We start from the raw sequence: 6,363 nt of genomic DNA, 5'->3' as shown, positions 1-6,363 counted from the left end.
TTTATGCAGGGCTGAAATAGTATTGCTAAATTAATGGTGTCTTGTCATCTAATCCATGTTTAAAATATTGAGGGACATTCCAATCCTGAAGAATACTCAGACCATAAGTATAATCAAAGGCATCCGTGAAATGATCCCATCTGAGTTGACATAAAATCACATTGCTAATATTTAAAGCCAGTCTGACTTGCATTTATTTCAGAGACAGGATGGGAATATGTGAAAGCAGAAACCTGAGAAGCAGGAAAGAAAGGAATAATTCTCTAAATAAACCTCAGAGAGCTCTGAAAAGGAAGGTTCCACCCCCTGCACCACCGGTAAGTTTTAATCTTCAAGAAAGTGTAATTTAAGAACTTAAATTCTGCACCCAGGCAAGGTATTCTAGCAATCAGATGCATTGTTTGAGAGACTGAGTCCAGTTTCCAAAAAGAATTTCCCATCTGGCTACCAACCTTAATCTCCATCCATCTCTAGAAAGATTTCTCATTATACTTCTCAATTATTCAGCTATCATTTAGCATTCATTTCAGGCATGGTCCCTGCTGGACTTGATCAAAGTTTCATCTAATCCAGCAGCTTGGTCATAATAATCAAACAGGTGCCTCCAGGAAGCCCATGAGGCAGGAAAGAAATTAGCCTCTGTCAAATGGTAATCAACAGCAGCCAAATTTTCAATCAGATCAATTTTTTATTACTGTTCCTTCAGCTTCAGTCGGCATTCAAGATACAGTAACTGGACTCACAATTTCAACACAGTATGCAAAAATCAGGATATCAGTGTCACACTATGATGGTAAAAATGTGAGTCCAGACTGTTGATTAAAATGTCTGTTATTTCTGAACAGCTCTGGAATTAAAGGAAATTGTAGCCAGGAAGATCTGAAACACAAAGAGAAAATGTCCAGGTGTTCAGATATACCTATCTTCCCTCACCATTGGCCCTGCAGCTAAGGCTAATGAATTAAATTAATATATTTTAATAATACTGGTTGTCCTCAACTTACAATAGTTCATTTAATGACTGTCCTAAGTGCAATGACACTGGAAAAGTGACTTATGACCATTTTTCACACTTACAGCTGGATTGGCGGCAGGAAGGACGAGGGAGACACGTCTTCGTTCAACTAATTTATTTAGTCAGCCCGGACAACAGAACAGGGGCGAACATGCCTTATATAGGCGGCTGTCAAACGGGACAGCGAATCAGCTGGGCGCGTTTTCCCGCCAAGAACAGGGGGCCAATTGGTCAGCTGTTAGGGCAGAATCTCCCCAGAGACAACGCTAGCTAGTTAGCTAGGCAGGGGATCCCGTCAGCTGGTTTTGGCGCGCGGCCGGCGTTTTGACAGCTCGCTGCCGCTACTGCGCATGTGCCAATTTTGACAGCTCGCGGCGGCCGCCAAGGGATTGCCGCGAGTTTGACAGTTCGGGTTGAAGTGCGCATGCGCGCCGTTTGACAGCTGTCAAACGGCCGCGTGTATTTGTAGGCCGCGTGAGCGGCTGCGCATGCGTGGTCTTTTGACAGCTGTCAGTGCGGCCGCGAAAAAGCGGCCTGTGACAGCTGTCATTATGTCTTTGAGTATATTGCACCCCTTTCCCCCCCCCTTGAACTGAACTCATAACTTTGAGTAAACTTTTAACTGGTGTTGGAACTGTTTGGCGAACTTCCAGCCCATTCGAAATCCGACAAGTATGCTGGCGGCCTCTTCTTAACGCGTAGATCTGCGAGGTGCAGGTTCTTCTATGGGTTCGGGGGCTTCTACGGGGGGAATGGGCGGTGGGTCTGTATGGCAAGGGGTATCTTCCTGGTAGTCAGCGCTGGGGGGTTCGGGATTTTCAGCCGCCGCTTCTGGCGTGGTGGTGTTGGGGGGTGACCGGGGGCGAAGCTGGTCTGCGTGCCTCCTAAATGTGAGTCCCTTGCCCACGTTGATGGTGTATGACAGGGGGCCGGTTTGATCGAGAACCACCCCCTGGGTCCATTTATCCCTTCCCCCATAATTTCGGGCCCAGACATTTTGTCCTTTAGTGAATGTTTTGTGTGGCAGGGTGTTGGTTTTTTCGGCCGCTGGCCTGTCTGGGTGCAGTCTGTCTAGTCGAGTGACCAGTCGGCGACCCCATCTCAGTTCTGCCGGAGATTTTCCGGTGGTGGACACGGGAGTGGTGTGGTGTGCGAGGAGGAAGCGGGCGAGTCGGCGGTGCCAGTTTCCGACGATCATTCTGCGCAGAGAGTCCTTGGTGGTCTTCACCATGACCTCTGCGAGGCCATTACTGGACGGGTGGAACGGGGCCGATGTTGCGTGTCTAATACAGTTCCTCCTCGTGAAGATCTGGAAGTCACGGGAGGTAAATGAGGCCCGTTGTCAGTAATTATGACATCTGGAAGACCGTGGGTGGCAAAAACTCCCCTTAATGCTTGAATGGTGGCCTCTGATGTGGTGCTTGAAACCGGGAGAACCTCCAGCCATTTAGAGTAACTATCTACAATGATTAAAAAGGTTTGTCCCTGGAATGGTCCTGCATAATCGAGGTGGATGCGGGACCAAGGATTGGAAGTGATTTCCCATTTGTGAACTGGGGCGTGTGGAGGGGAGGGTCTGGTTTGCTGGCAGAGATAGCAGCCGGCTACATGCTGCTCGATGTCCCTGTCTAAGGATGGCCACCAGACATAACTGCGTGCCAGGGCCTTCATTTTTGAAATGCCAGGGTGACCTTCATGTAGTGTTTGGAGAACCCTGGCCCTGTGGCATGAAGGGACTATTACTCTGCATCCCCAGAGGATGCAGCCTAGATGTGTTGAAAGTTCGTGTCGTTTTGCAAAATATGGTTGGATGGGGGGGCAGGGGCAGGTTGATTGCCATCCTGATGTGACCCATGAGAGTACCCTGCTGAGGGTGGGGTCCCTGGTTGTGGCGTGTGCGATGTCTTTTGCTGTTACTGGGCATTCCGCGAGTTCTTGAATGGCCAGGACTTGGCCGGCTGGGGCTGGGTCAGGGTCTATTTGAGGCAGTGGGAGCCTGCTGAGGCCGTCTGCATGGGACATTTCCTTTCCAGGCTTGTAGATTAGTTGATAAGAGTAAGCGGATAGGAATGTCGTCCAGCGAAGCATTCGCGGGGATAAAATTTGCGGGGTTTGGCGGTCCCATGTGAATATGCCTAGGAGAGGTTTGTGATCTGTATAGATTGTAAAATGTCTGCCATAGAGGTAATCGTGGAATTTCTTAATTCCAGCTACTATAGCCAGGGCTTCCTTATCTATTTGCGCGTAGTTGCGCTCGGTTTTTGAAAGTGTCCTAGAGTAGTATGCGATTGGGGCTTGCGTGCCATCGTTGAGGGAGTGGCTGAGGACTGCCCCGATGCCATAGGGTGAAGCATCGCAGGCGATGCATAGTGGTTTGGTTTCGTTGTAGTGCGATATGGTTGTATCGCTGGAGAGTAATTGTTTTAGCTGTTTAAAACTGTTATTATGAAGTGGGGTCCACTGCCAGGGAGCCCCTTTGTCCAGGAGCCTATGGAGTGGTTCTGCTATTGTGGCTTTTCCGGGCAAAAATGAATGGTAAAAGTTTAGGAGCCCTAGGAATGCCTGGAGCTCCGTTTTATTTTTTGGGGGGGGTGCGGCTTGTATTGCTTGTATTTTTGCATTGGTGGGGTGAATGCCTTTGCCGTCTATTTTGTACCCCAAGAACTCTGCGGAGGGTACTCCGATTGAGCACTTCTCCCGTTTTAATTTTAATCCAGCTGCGCGGAACCTTGAGAGGACTTTGTGCAGCCTGGTTGCTAGTGAGTGGGTGGAGTCGCCCGCGATGAGGACGTCATCAAAATACGGGCAGACTCCAGGGATGCCCTTGAGAGTTCGTTCCATGACTTCCTGGAATATTCCAGGTGCCACGGAGATGCCAAATTGGAGGCGGTTCACTTTGAACGCCCCTCTGTGCGTCACTATGGTTTGGGCTTCTGCGGTTTCCCTGGTTACAGGGAGTTGCAGGAAGGCATGTGCCAGGTCTAATTTGGCAAAAATGGAGCCCGACCCAATTTCTGAAAGAACATCTCTAACTGATGGGACTGGGTATGCGTGGGGATTGAGTGCGCGGTTGAGGGTCGCTTTATAGTCTGCGCAGATTCTCACTTCACCATTGGGTTTGACAGGTGTCACTATGGGGGTTTCCCAAGTCCCGCTGTCAGTGGGTTCTAGGACTCCTAGCTTCAGCAAGCGGTCTAATTCCCTGTCTATTTTTGGTTTTAGGGCGAAGGGAACTTTCCTGGCTTTAATTCTAATTGGTCTGACCTCCGGTTTGAACTTGAGGTCGATGGGGGGGGCCGTTGTATTTGCCCAGTGAGCCGTCAAACACATCCGCAAATTTTTTGCAGATATTTTCTAGAGAATTGGTTTGGATGCAGTTTGTCCCTTCGAGGCGAATGCCTAATGCCTCAAACCAATCTAATCCTATTAAGCTAGTTCTTGGTTGCTTGGTTATTTGGGCTGTTAAGTGGCCTGAGAATTTTTTAAATTCGACTTTCAGGACGGCCTGTCCCTTTAAATCTATCTGCGCCCCTTGAAAATCTGCCAGCAAGACCCTGGAGGGTTGAATGGGGATGCGGTGATTTGTTCTGTTGGCTATTTTCTGGAGGGTGTCCCCTGACAGGATGGAAACGGAGGATCCTGAATCGACCTCCATTTCACAGGGGATTCCTTGTATTTTTACCCACGTTCTAACTTTGGCCCTGGGGATGTTGTTAGCGGGAGCTTTTGTTAGGGAGCATACGGACTCTACAACCCCCGGGGGAGGGCGGGGAGGGGCGGTCCTACCTGCGGGGATCTCATCAAGGTCATGGAGGGTCTCCCGGTTTAGGCTGCGACAGGCTGATCAGATGTGGCCGGTTTTGCCACAGCCGTGGCACTTCGCGTTCCTAAACCTGCAGGTAGCTCTGGCATGGCTTCCGCCGCAGCTTGCACACTTCACCCTGGCGTTGGTCAGTGTTTTCTTCGCGTTGGGGGCTGTCTGTCGGTCCTGGTTGCGGTTCCTTTCCCGGCTGGCGACCATCCGGTTGAAACGGGAGAGGATTGCATCGACCCCGGAGTTAGGCTCCGAGGGTCCTTGGTCAAGCTCCCGGGCTTGATGGACGGTGGTGCCCGAGTCTTCTCTGAACGCCTCTGTCTCGTCGCGGTGGCTGTCTTCGTATGCCATTATTTCTAGGATGAGCTCTGCGAGGTCCATTGTGGGCCTTGCCACGAGCTTCCTCTGCAGACGCGCGTTTTGGAGACCGGTGATGACCTGATCGCGAATTCGGTCCTCCAGGTCGGGAAAATGGCACTTGCGGGCGGCGTGTCTGACGGCCGCGATGAAGGCGGTGGAGGTTTCACCTGGTTGCTGCTTCCGTCGGGCGAAGTAGAGTCGCCAATACAGCTCCGACCGCCTTGGCATGAAATGTTTGCTGAGGCGGTCAGTGAGCTCGGCGTACGGAATAGTGGCGACTGGGTCCGGGCTGCAGAGGCCGACAGCGATGTCGTAAACTGCCGGCCCGCTGAGGCACAGGAGCGCGGCGGCCTTGTGGCGGTCCTCCGTGATTTTGTTTACGAGGAGGTACCCCTCAACCTGGCCCCAATGCGACTCCCATCCTTCTGGGTGCCGGACGTCGAACTCCCTCACATGTCCTAGGTTTGCCATGCTGGGTCCGCGGTACTTAGGGCGCCTGGATGTTCAGCTTGTCCGGTCGGTGACTTAGCTAGTGACTTCAGCGTTGACCGGACAGCGACTTCCAGGGCTGTGACTTCAGCTAGTACCGGGATCCCATCCTCGTCGCCAGGTGGATTGGCGGCAGGAAGGACGAGGGAGACACGTCTTCGTTCAACTAATTTATTTAGTCAGCCCGGACAACAGAACAGGGGCGAACATGCCTTATATAGGCGGCTGTCAAACGGGACAGCGAATCAGCTGGGCGCGTTTTCCCGCCAAGAACAGGGGGCCAATTGGTCAGCTGTTAGGGCAGAATCTCCCCAGAGACAATGCTAGCTAGTTAGCTAGGCAGGGGATCCCGTCAGCTGGTTTTGGCGCGCGGCCGGCGTTTTGACAGCTCACCGCCGCTACTGCGCATGCGCCAATTTTGACAGCTCGCGGCGGCCGCCAAGGGCTTGCCGCGAGTTTGACAGTTCGGGTTGAAGTGCGCATGCGCGCCGTTTGACAGCTGTCAAACGGCCGCGTGTATTTGTAGGCCGCGTGAGCGGCTGCGCATGCGTGGTCTTTTGACAGCTGTCAGTGCGGCCGCGAAAAAGCGGCCTGTGACAGCTGTCATTATGTCTTTGAGTATATTGCAACAGCAATTGCAGCATCCCCATGGTCATGTGATCAAAATTCAGATGCTTGGCAACTA

The sequence above is a fragment of the Vipera ursinii genome, assembly GCF_947247035.1.
Source record: "Vipera ursinii genome assembly, chromosome: 1".
NCBI lineage: Eukaryota > Metazoa > Chordata > Lepidosauria > Squamata > Viperidae > Vipera > Vipera ursinii.
Note: the sequence above shows the minus strand (reverse complement) of the source record.